The 13,099-nt window shown below is 47.7% G+C and overlaps 1 protein-coding gene across 8 annotated transcripts in view; it reads left to right on the top strand.

Annotated features, from left to right (window-relative positions):
* The window catches only part of DYSF (dysferlin), a 300,238-nt gene that overhangs the window by 210,043 nt on the left and 77,096 nt on the right, over positions 1-13,099 (top strand). The window lies entirely within an intron of this gene.

Below are 13,099 nucleotides of genomic sequence, written 5' to 3'. Positions count from 1 at the left end.
TTGAAAAACTTCCAAAAAAGAAATTTTTTGTCAAAAATGAATATTTTGTTTGTTTTTGATTAAACCCCCTTTTCCAACTACCTCCCTCCCCCATTTTCCTTGGAAAATTTGGGACCAGCTCTAGTCCGTGCTCCTGGCAGCATGTTTGGATTTTGCAGGAGGCCAGCCCAAGCTGAACAGCCTCCTAATGAGATGGATCACAGCTGGTGGGGTAGACATCCAAACACAGCAACAGCTAAACTGGCTGCACGCACGCTGCCCCGTGCACCAGGAAACAAGGTCCCCGATCCCCAGTGGGATTCTCTTTGTTGTACAGTAGTTGCCCCGAGGTTTCTCTTTACTGCCAGCTGTGGGGAACTAAACCCCTTCCCCAAGCTTTGCTATTGGCCATGCAGATAGGAACTGCAGGCCGCTGCCACTCTGGGTGCGAGGTGGGAGCCTGTGGTCCTGTGATTATTGCTGGTGGGAAGGGCTTGGAGTTGTGTTCAGGGGCCCTATATAGGTGGGGTCTGTGGCTGTGTTTGAAGCAATGGTCTCTTTTCGACTCTGCATCAGGGGCTGCGACACGCAATCCTTTTGCACATAGATCCCTCTGCATGGTTTCCCGGTTCATCCCATTTGTAATGGGCTTTGTTTGCAAGCTGCCAGAAATGAATGACACCTCAAAGCGAGGAAAGGTCTTTGTCATAGGGTGGCCAGCCCCTTGAAGGGCCTGGGAGCAGACAGCCAACCCTGCTCTTAGGAACCTGGCAGGAGAGTGCTGGGAATCATCAGACCCAGCGGGGCAGCGTCAGGTGACTGGGCCTGGTGATCACCAGCTGGGGGTTACAGAGGTGGGGCCTGGGACCCAGAGAGGAATAGGGGAATGGTCTCCTATAGCTACAGTCCAGGCTGCAGGCAGTGGGCTGTGGGCGGATGGCTCTGTGGACCATCCCCAGCCTCAGGGGAGACCCTGAGCACTAAACTGCCAGAAGCCCACAAGCCATACTGGGACAATTGCTTTCTGTTGTCAGTGCACATGGACAACAAACTGAGCCCCGAGGCAAGGACTGAGAGTGAGCTGATCAGAGAGTGGCTGGTTATTGCCCCAGGCAGGTGAGCGAGCCCGCCAGCCCACAATCCCCCAGAGGTAACAGGGCATCATTGACTCGGAGCTTAAAGACACCGAAGGTCCCAGCCATCAACTTCAGTGGGAACTAAGCTTCTCGGGTTGGGCCCAGATTTGGCATCTGGAAAGCGGCAAGATTCCAGTAGTGATAGGCAACCATCCAAGACGCCATGGTTCTGTTCAAGGAAGCATGCCCCCAGATTGGGATCATCACCGCCAGAGTTTGGGGAAACATGCCGCAAGCTTGAGCTGTGCCAGGCTGCAAAGGGGGGGTAGGTGGGTGATGTAAGTTTGCGAGACAGCTATCAAACATGATTGCTTCTAGATCCTACTGTGGCAGTCTGACGGCCCACCCTTGTTAGTGAGACATTTCTGGAAATGGAGAGGCGAGTAGCTGCATGGAGCGGTTGTTACTAATTACCATATATAGCAGATTTGGCCGGAGAGCGCTCAAGAACAGGCCTCAGAGGGAGATGCCCAGTATTCCCTGATTCTGCCTCAGCAACATTACTAGAGCCAGGGAAGCCCAGAAGTGAGAGAGAATGGCAGGGGGTGAGGAAGGAGCAAAGAGAACTCTTCCAAACCATAATGCAGAGTGCCGAGTTTGAGCTTGGGCGAAAGGTTCAAATAGTTCCTTGCGTTAGGAATATAGGAACTGCCAGACTGGATCAGTCATTGGTCTGTCTAGTTCAATATCCTGTCGCCAGTAGTAGCTGGTAAGACCTGCTTCAGTGGAAGAGGCAAGAAACCCAACAATTAATGGAATAACTTGCCCACAGAAAAAGGTTTCTTCCTGACCACCCATTAATTGGGCTATGACCTGAAGCAGGAGGGTTTATATCCCTTCCAAAGCACTTGTTAATTATTTTTTTAACATCTACTATTTTACCTGGATATTTCTCTTATCCATACAAATGTCCATTCCTGCTAATCTCTTGGCTTCAGTGGTACATTGTGGCAGAGAGTTCCCCAGGCTGATTACGAGATAAAGCATTTCCTTTGATTCGTTTTTAAAGTGGCTGCCTTTCATTTTCCCTGGCCATCCCCTCAGTCTGGCATTCTGAGACTGGGCAAACAGACGCACCCGGGCGATCCAAGCCACTTCACTAATTGCCCTCTTTCTCTTGTTAATGGAAATTCCTAAACTTTATTTTGCCGGCTGTTTATTATTCCAATTGCTGCCTTTGTGTGGGAAAAAAATATTTCCTCTTATAAATGCTCTTTATTAGAGCGGCCCGCTGAGAATCTTGCGGGCACGGAGACAAGGCTGCAGCTGCGCTGGGAGTTTCTGCCCGGCACGCTAAGCGAGGCCTCTGTGCCAGTTCCTTTTGGCCCAGTTGCTCAAGTGCTCTGTTCTGCAGCCCTTCCATTGCGAGGCCCAGAGCTAGAGACTAGCTCCTTTCAGATCTAGGGCTGGATGGGTCACAGACCCTGACCTCAGGGTAGGAGTGGAAAGCATTAAGGAGTTGTGGCCCGGGTAAGTTGCTATCCTCATTGCAGCCTGGAAAATGCTCCTGTCTCTCAGGCTGGTTCTAGAGCGCCCCATGGGGGCCTTCTTCTCAGACTCGTGACTAAATGCTGCAGTTCGGCCCTTGCTGCACCAGAAGGTAGCGGCCGCAATCCCAGCAGCGGTCAGGAAGCACGGCCGAGGGAGAGGAACTCTGCTCCCGTTCCCCACTGATGAAGGCCTCCTAGTGAGGAGGAATCTCACCTCGGTGGTAATTCTTCCTGGAGTCTTTAGTGCTGCGGGGCCTGGGCTTGCATCATGGCCACCAGCGTGAAGACCCCTGCCCGCCCACAGGGCCCCCAGCAGCACTTCATGAGCAAGCCTGGATAGAGGCAAGAGTATTGGCACCGCCATCACTCACAGGTCACTGCCCCGATAGAACTGCCCTCAGGGCCTGGGCGTGGAGTCAGTGTCGCAGTCTCTGAAACGCCCGGGTGTATCGGCCATTTTTCCCCCTTCATTTGTCTTGGGTTGGTAAGAATCTCCCCACTAGGGCAGAATGTCCCTTGAGGCGTGGGTGGCTGCTGTCCATAAAGCCTGATTCTCCCATCTGTCCACAGACAACACGCCTGTTGCCAGTGTTATTCATGTTTAAAGGAGCCTCCACCGAATTCATGGCCCCATTGTGGTAGGCGCTGCAGAGATGCATCGCGAGAGTCAGCCCCTGTGTGGAAGAGCTGACAATATCAACAGGGGAGGCAGACAAATGGGAGGAGCGAGGATTACAGTCCCTATTTTACAGATACAGAATTGAGGCACGGAGGGATAAAGGCCCAGATCCTCAAAGATTTCAGGCATTTAACTCCTATTGAGTTCAATGGAGGAGCCTAAATACCTTTGAGGATCTGACCCTAAGTGACTTGTCCCAGGTCACACAGGGGGTCTGTCAAGAGTTGGACATTGTATCCTGATCTTGGATGAAATTGTTCCGAATTATTTTTTTTTGTCTGAAAAATGGCCTTTTTTTTTTCCAAAAATGTCAGGAAGATTTTAATTCCTTTGTGATCTCTTCTGATTTTTTTTTTTTTATGGGAAAAACAGAAAAAAGTGTTGACTGTTAATTTCCGCCTCCCTCTCCTTTCTCACGCTGTTCCCTCCCCCTGTCCTTTTTGCTTTCTCCACTCTTTTCCCCCCCATGTTGCTACTGAAAAATGCGGGGGGAAGGAGGAAAAAAAGGGAGCAAGCTCAGAATCTTTTTGGTTTTTTTGTTTGGAAAACTGAAAAATTTCAGTGCTGGGGTTTTAATTTGCATTGAAAAATCTGAATTTTAAAAAAAATATTTGCTATTTGTTGTGTAGCTCTATATGTATGCATGCTTACATGTCTGCAGTATGCTGGAGAGAGAGAGAAACTGCAGGGATTATATAGATAGACATGCATGCGTATATAAATAGACATATACCTATGAGCCCTGGTTTATTTTTAAAAGGTCACCACCAGTGTTGGGGGTGCAGTTGACTACAAACACACACAATTTAGGCACCAATCAGCGATTCAGGCTTCTAAGGGTATGTCTACACTGCAGCCACTGGCTGTGTTTGCCGCTCGAGCTGACATGCCTGAGCTAGCTTGAATCTACCTAGCTTGGGTCCTGGAGTGGTGCAGCAGCAGTGTGAACTGGCGCTGCTGGTAATTACCCATGGTTCTGGACGGGCGTCTCCAACCCACGTTGCTGCAACATCACTGCTCTGGGAACCCCGCTGGCCCAGGTATGTCTGCTTGAGCTGCGTATAGACATACCCTTAAAAAACGGTCCCATTCTACTCACTGACGTCAATGGGAGTTTTGCCAGTGACTTCAGTAGCAGCAGGCTCCATACCTGAGTGCTCCCATTTACGCCTGCCATTGAGCCATAGAAGCGATAAATTGTAATAATGGCACCCTCTAAGTGGGGGTTGCGTGGGAGGCCTCTTCAGAAGCACGTTTGATTCCCCATCGCCACGGGCCTTGCACAGCCGTTTCCGCCAGTGTCAAGTGAATGGAAAATGCTGCTGACGGTGTGGTGTTAATGACAGCTGGAGGTTTGGATCAATGCAGAATTAGGCCCTTGGCACGCACCACGACTGTGTGTGTATCTATTTAATTTGAGTCTATGCAGCCACTATCTCTACTGATCTATCTGTCATCACTGGGCTGAGTTTATTTTTTCCAGCTGATCTCTACCAAGTCTCCAAAGCGCTAGGGCTAAAACAGCTGCTGGGAGACGGACACGCCGCATCAGACTACAGACCGTTTCTTCTTTAAGCCGACCCTGAAGCCTGCTCCTAATTAGGCTAATTTGGAGCGAGGCTGAGAGACTCCTCTATTGTGTATACTGAATGCCCTGGCATTGTGCAACTGTTTAAATGGCAAAAATTAATCCTGTTTAGATGTGGTGGATCGTCATGGGCAAATAATTATTCTGTTTGCCGCACCCTGTCACCACTGGCGCCACAAGATCCACCCCTCCTGCTCTCCCCACCCCCCAGCATGCTATTCCAGCCAGGAACGGAGAGAACAAACATTAATTTTATTTAGGGCCAGCGAGCGGCAGGGGGTTGGGGGAGAGAAAAGAGGGATCAATAGTTAACTGCTTCAAACCTCGGCATTCATCCAGCATTGCGGGGGGCTGCTACTGCATGTGCAAGCATAGCAAGGGGTCCGAACCCCAGCTCTGAACCCCTCCAACGTTGGAGGAGTTTAAGGTCCAGGTCTGAATGCAGCAGCTCACATGTGAATCCTGGATCAAAACCCAAAGAAAGTTTGCTTCTGGATCTGGCCTCTGTGCCTCTCTTTCTCCATTGGCTAAATAAGAAAAATACTGAACCACCCCTGCAGAGGCCATGAGCTCTTCAGATACAAGGGGTTAAGGTTATTACTGCACTAATCATGGGAAGGGATCCCCCCCAAAATGTAGAAGGTGTCTCCTTTGGTATCATCAAGTCCCAAAGTTTAGCTGAGATTTGCATGGTTTCTGGCTTCGTTGCAGAAGCTTCCTGCAGAGCTAAGCACTCAATCCTGCAAGCTCTGAATATGACCTTCATCTCCATTGACTTTCATGGGAAGTGAGGACTCCTTCCAGAACTGGGTGATTCCTTGCCCAGATTTGGCCAGGAAATGCTGAAACCACAAAGGAAAACAGTCATTTCCATCCCAGCTGAGAGTAGGGTGTCTATTAGTAAATTTCATACAGGAACTTGATCTAGCAAGACTTCCAGAGCAGACAGGCTCTGAAATGCACCTGAACTTTGAGCTGCTGGTCCTAACCTGTTGTTGTTCACCATTGCATGCGCTAATCAGAGACAGCCGCAATCTCCCAGCCCTAAAAGCCTCTAGACTTTGGAGTGTTCCCTATCTAGTATCTATGTGTCTTAGGGTATAATCCTGCCACCCATTGCCATTGTATTCAAGCTGCTTCCATGTAAAATCAATAGCAACAACCAAGTCCCCCTTCCTGGAGTCTCCAGCTCTTCTCCCTTTCGGGGGTCAGAACTCTGCTTGGTGGTGGGATTTTTAGTGGGTGTTGGGAACGAAAGGGGGGTGTTCAGATTGTGCATGTCAATGATGGTGGAAAGGCTTTTTCAAAGATGAAGTCTTTCCAAAGTTTCCTAGCTATGGTCAGGCTCTGGATTCACCTGATCTCCTGTGGGCGATTGTCCTGTGGCTGGATCCCTTCAACAGGGAGCGCTTTGACCCTAGCTCTCCAGCATTCCGTTCAGGGCTTTGAGCTCTGCCCTGTCCCAGAGGAGCGCAGCTGTCACGGGGCGTCATGGGTCGAAGTTCAGTCTTTGGTGTGGCTGGGGCTTGATCTTTTAATTGCTTTGAAAATTAGGGCCCAGGCCTTAATCCAGCATTGTAAACTGACGGGGATCCAGTGCAGGGTCTTGAGGGTGGGTCTGATGTGTTTACCATAGCCTGAGCCATGGAGAAAGTGGGCATTGCATTCTGTACCAGCTAGAGCCCGGGAATCATTTTCACCTGCAGCTTCAGACACAGGTAGTTACAGTAATGCAGTCTGCAGCTGATGAACGCAGGGATCACTGGGGCTTGCTCCTCGTCGGGGGGAAGTTTCCAGGTGAGCTGGAGGTGAAAGAAGGCATCTTTTGGAAACTGATGCTCCTTGATCATCCGGGCTTAGCAAGGTGTCAAATAGAGCCACAAAGCTTCGCAGCCTTTTAACAAATGGGGGCTGGAAGCCTTTGATGGAAGGTGGAGACAATGTCTTCGCCAGCTCTTCAGAGCATTTCCCCCAACCGAGCAGCATCACTTGGGTCTTGCCTAGGTTCAGCTTGAGCCAGCTGCTCTTCATCCAAGAGTTAATTTCCTATAGACAATCGGACTTGTTAGCAGTGGCAGTGAGTGAGCGTGAGATGCACAGCCGCTAAACCTGGGGGTGGGGGCAAGGGTCATCTCATTCCCTCTCCCAGAGGTCTCATGTAGATACCGAAGAGAAGCAAGGCTAGTCTGGATCCCTGTGGGGCCCAGCAGGTCCCAGGTCTTCGAAGAGGAGGAGAAGTTGCTCATCATCACTCTGAGTTCTGCTGGAGAGGGACGACTGGAGCCCCTGCAGTGCTGGGCCATCTGCTCCCGCTATATCATGTTGGGCGGGTGGGCAGTACTATCTGGTTCACTCTGTCAAAGGCTGCGGCGAGGTCCGGCAGTGTGAGCATGGAGATCTGACCTGTGTCAGTGGCCATGAGGTCGTCTTTTAGTGCCACTAGAGCTGTGCCCTTGTCTGAACCCTGATCGCAAGGCATCTGGGATGATGACTGGTGCCACATGACATTGGAGCTGGGTAGTTACTGCTTTTTGAGTGGTTCTCCAGCCTCAGTCCCGTCTTTGGGTTCTGTGGGCCAGATTTTCATCATTAGCTTCTAATTTATCACGTGCAATTGATCACATGTGCACTGCAAGAGGCTTGTCCAGCTTAGCATGTGCTTAACGTGACCAGCTTAGCAGCATTAAAGGGAATGTGCTTTGTCAACGTTAGACTTTTAGAAGGAGTTAGTCAACATGTGTTAACCTTTAAATCCTTGTCTAGACAGCTGTGTGGCTGGGTTAATGCACCATTGAAGGCCTTGCGTATACAGGAGGTCAGACATCTGATTATGGTCCTTTCTGGCCTTGAATCTATGAGAATTTGGCACAAAATGTCCAAAACATACCAATCAAAAGTTGTTTTTCTTTCATCTTTTTTTTTTAACCTGACAACTTCCCTGTCTATGAGGCTGGGGGAATGATGGACTACATAGCACATGCCCATATTTCACGAATACCGTCTGTATAGGCGTTATAGTCTGTATAGGTTGGAACATAGGGCTTTGGCCTGGCCAATGAGGGAGCTGGATTCTTGTCCTGGCTGTGCCAGTAACCAGGGCAAATCACTTCACCTCTCGATGCTATAGGTTTCTCCACTTGTGAAACAGCAGTGATGATATTTGCCGTCCCCTGTAAAGCATTTTGACATTCACAGAGTTCAGTATGAGCTCAGTATTCACAGAGCACAAACACTTTTGTTTTGCTTTTGCTTTGGGAGCTGTAAAAGTAAATCTTTCGCGTTTTTCTAGCACTTTCCATTCCTGTGTTTTTACCTCTTTGTTTATTGCTCCTGAATGTCTATTTTAATGAAGAGCAAAACTGGGAGGACAATTACTATTATTATTTTAGTACTGACTGTGTGCGCAAGGTCCACAAATTAGGATGATTCTGGCCCCAAAGATCTATCAGTCTCTAGAAGACATACGTAGAGAATATGGGTGTGCCTCAAAGAACCCTGAGCAGGGAGTAGCTTAGAGTTTTAATTTATATATATGTAAAAAGAAATTAAACCATTTATTTATTCACTTCAATTTCATACAACCAGCGAAGGAAAAAAGTACTTGCCAGTGCTCTAGGCACGTCTTACAAGAATCAAAAACACGCTCCGTTGAACTACACCTTGCAAAAGACATCAACATTCCAGCATATCAATACTGTTGAGACATTTTTCACCCCACCCCCCAAAAAAGGCAAACCTAAGCTGAAAATTGATAGCATTTCAGAAACTACTCACTACATCCATGAAACTCAAAGGCTTATCTCCACGCCTAACAAAGTAATCACTGTTACCCACAGGAAATAACTATGTTCATGAAAAGATGGAAAGTTGAGGTATGCATAGACACTGAAATTGAGGAATGGGAGAACATATGGAGCGATTCTCTGTCTATCTCAATAAACATGTTAATAAAAAGTAAATGACATTAAAATTCTTTATCAAAGGCACCCAACTCCCCTTAAAGTTAAAGAAATTTATGGTACAGGGCGGGCAAAATGCTGGAGAGGATGTAGTAAAATGGGAGCATACATGGTGGGCCTGCCCCAAAATTAAGACATTTTGGAAAGCTGTTGGGGATTTTATACAGGAGATAATGGTGTCAGCTGTCAGATAACCCCTTAGTGTTTTTGTTAAATTGTCCTAAAAACTCTGCATCTTATAAAAGCCCTAAGGAATTGATCACTCATCTCCTGGTTGCTGCTAGAATTACCATAGCAAGATGGTGGAAGAGGAGTTACTCCCCTATATGTATTGACTGGTATCAAAAAGTGTGGGAAATTCTGGTACTAGAAAAATTAACTCATCAAGTCAGAGTTTTACAAAGGAGAAAAAAAAAAGCTAACTCCTGTACTGAGAAATCTGGTGGAACTTTTTGGAGTTTGCTGGAAGAATCGCTGTCAGCAAATTGGATAGTTTGAGAACTTTCTTTGAATACTATGGGAGAGAGAAATCCCTTCAACAATAGTGAAACTCAAAATTAAGATATTAAGACAAAGAAAATAGGAGGAAAAAGGAGAAAAGCTTCATATTGTGTAGAGTTTTGATAGGACAACTAATGAATAGGTTACGCATATAAAGGTAAGAAAAACAGAAGTTTGGACCAGAACATGAGATAATGAAAGGTCTCATCAGTTCAGCTTTAGGGACTCCCATAGGCCAGTTTATAATTGTGTATTTGTGTATATACTATGTTATTTCTATTTAAGTTGTAAAACAAGTGTTATAAGATTTCTGTTGTAAAAGAATGGATCTGTTAATAAATCAAAGCAAATAAAAAAATACGTGACTGAAATCACCCCAAATCCAAAAGCCCAGCCATACTCCCAGAAAATAATAATAAAAATCTCCCGACAGCCAACCAAGCTTTCCATTCTCACCCCAAAAAGCCCATGAAAATTGACACTGTTATGCAAAAGTCCTGTGGAATTTTATTTGTGTGAAACAAATAAAGGACTATGGAAACAATTCTAGTCCTATCGAATTTAATAGAAAATGACAGCCTTTCTGTGGTTGTGTGCCGTGCAGTTGTAGCTGTGCTGGTCCCAGGTTATTAGAGAGACGAGGTGGGTGAAGTATTATCATTTATTGGACCAACATCTGTTGGTGAGAAAGACAAGCTTTCAGGCCACACAGAGCTCTTCCTCGGGTCTGGCAAAGGTACTGAGAATGTCATAGCTAAACACAACGCTATCAGTAAATACACTCTCAGTACCTTTCCCAGACCTGAAGAAGAGCTCTGGGTGGCTCGAAAGCTTGTCTCACTAATAGAGGTTGGTCCAATACCTCACCCGCCGTCTCTCTCTAACCTTTCTGTAGGGTGTTTGACTATCCTATAGAATTCTATAGCTGGGGTATAATTTTCTGTTCTCTCAGGTGGTCCAGTAAACCGAGAGAACAATTATGCACCATGTGACCCTTCTGTGAAGATGGGCGTTGCAGTGCAACCTCTCGTGCCACAGATATGGGCAAGTTCAGAAGAAGGAGTGGGGATGAGTTCCAAAGCGGGGGGCTCCTCCTGGAGATCACCCTGCCAGCTGTCCCCTCCCATTTGAAGCATTGGGAGGAAGCATGGTGCAACAGACAGAGAGTCAGGCAAAACCTGGGTTCTGTCCCCACCTGTGACCTTGAGTGGGGCCCAGATCTTGTGTTAGGGCCTTTAGCTACCATTGCCATATGAGTCATAATAGCCTTTAGGCCTTCAGCTCAGGCACCCCCAATGGTTACAATGAGCAGTGTGCCATGTGTGGGAGAAGTGATCTCTCAAGCAATCAGGTCCCAAACTGCTTTGGGCATTTTTCTGTCTTGTCTTTGGCAAATGGAAACTTTACCCAGCCATGTATGGACTCCCCGTCTGCCTCATGCTTGCACACACATGTGGAGGGGAGTGGATGCCAGCATTGCTCTGTGCTGATTGTCCGATTGTGTCTGAAGCAAGGGAAAAGGTTATTTTCCCCCTCGTCTTGAGTGCATTGTGTATTCCTCGGTGTGTCTCTAAGCCGTTTGCTCCACTTCTTTCCAAGTCTGGTTTTGGTTCCTTGCACATCAGATTAGTGTAATTCGGGAACAGGATCACATGGTTGTCTTTATTTTAAAACACGGCCTCTGATGCCACCGAGCTGAGGTGCACCCTTGTCTCTAGCAGGTGTGGGATGGTAAGTTTGTTTTAAAAAAATGTGTGCAGAATGTGCCCATTGTTACCGTGTACATAATGCAATAGAAATGTCATGGGTAATAACGTAGAGCAGGAAATGTACTGCCTGAGACCCACAAGAAGGAAACTCTACTGCACCCAGGGTCTCCAGCACCCTTTTGCAGGGTTCCTGAATGACACCTTGGTGCCCAGTTACACTAAACCCTTCTGGCAGATGCTCATGGGCCTGAACTTTGACGAGGACTCAACACCCACATTTGTCAGCCAGGTTTTCCAGAAGAGCCCAGTGTCCATTTAGACACCTGGTAGAGCAGCCAGATTTCCAGCCCCCAGCAGTCTCGTTCTCAATGGGCTCTTTTAAAAGTCACCTGAAGTCCCTCAATGGGAGCTGAAATATGCCCCCCACCCAGTGTGGGCACTGAGCACGTTTGGAAATCTGAGCCCCGTGGTGCTTTTCAGCTGAGACGTGCTCCGACCACCAGCCCAGCCAAGTGGGAAAGAGAATCTTGGCGCCCCTGGTGGAGCTGATGGGTAACAGATCACAAGGCTCCCAGTCTGAGTTTCATCTGCCATAAACCTGCAGGGTGCTCGTGGGAGGTGGGCTGAAATCAAAGCCCAAATCTGAGTCCCTGCTCACAGCATTGGTGATTTTCCAGTTGAGAACCGGGGGATGGGCTCCCTCTTTGTGCCAGACCCCTGGATCCTGAACAGCTGCAGACGCCCTGGAAGCCTGGGTTTGGATCTAAATTTTGTGGCTTGAGCCCAGATAATGGGATTCCACTCTAGAGTCTGGCTCTAGAATCAGCCTCACGCAATGTGTCAGTTATTACAATCTTCCCCCCTTTATAGCACCCTGGATGCTTCACTCCATGGACAGTGAGGGGCCATTGGCAACAATACGTAACTGGATTGAAATATACTTTAAACCATGAGCTTGATGGGAAATTTGTCAAGTTCAGCTTGATGTTCAAGTCAATACATTGTTTCTTGGTGAGCGTCTCCCATTGTTTGTCCCACCATTTCTCACCCCCAAAAGAAATGTGCAGTTCAGACATTTCCTCCTTTTGAGATGTTGGTCCAGTTTCAGCCTGCTGCATTATTTATGGTGGAGAAGAGACAATCTAAACAACCAACCGGACAGCTGTTTGTTGGCCAAGGACAAGCAGCTCCATTCAGTGCTTGTTTAGAACAGATCTGGCTCATGAGTTTCCTAATCGCCTGAGCTAAAACACCTTGGGCTTGATTTATTCCTGCTGACACCATTGGCCTCAGCAGTGAATGTAGCTCATTTCATTTCAGGTTCTGTGCATACATGCTGGAAGTAGGGGTCCTGGGGGTGCTGCTGCACCCCATGACTTGAAGTGATTTCCATCATATACAGGATTTACAGTTTGGTTCAATGGCTCTCAGCACCCCCACTATAAAAATTGTTTCAGCACCCCTGGTTCTCTGTGTTGACAGGGTGAGCTGTCATCTTGTTTCATGCGTGAGACAATATTTATAACAATTTCCAGCCTCGTTCATAGCTTCTACGTAGCGTGAGTCTCAGTGCAGTTTCCAGTGGACAGTCATACAAAACCCCACTACTACTGACCCCCAATCTTGGTAGAGAAGCCAAGGATACTGGGCCTTGGAGACCGAACGCTTGTCCCTCACTCTCAGGCTCATCTGTGCTAGAACTTTAGGTGACGTGTTACCTCAAGAGGTCGTGTTAACTAACATGATGTTAACAACAACTCAGCTCTCAGCATAGACAGGAACTGAGCCCTGTGTTAGCTGGTCAGGAGAACAGACCAGTCCTCTATTAGGGGGTAGCTGTGTTAGTCTGTATCCATAAAAACAACAAGGAGTCTGGTGGCACCTTAAAGGCTAACAGATTTATTTGGGCATAAGCTTTTGTGGGTAAAAAAACACTTCTTTGGAGGCAGTCCTCTGGAACCCTGGAACCCTCTGGAACCCTGGTGGTGACTGGAGACCTGACCAGTCCCCATCCACACTGACAGCAAAGTTGTGCTTGACAAGTGTTCATCACGCTCC

Source organism: Chelonia mydas, chromosome 4 (assembly GCF_015237465.2).
Source record: "Chelonia mydas isolate rCheMyd1 chromosome 4, rCheMyd1.pri.v2, whole genome shotgun sequence".
NCBI classification, from domain to species: Eukaryota; Metazoa; Chordata; order Testudines; family Cheloniidae; genus Chelonia; species Chelonia mydas.
The sequence above is the reverse complement of the archived record's forward strand: the minus strand, read 5'-3'. Positions and strand labels throughout refer to the sequence as shown.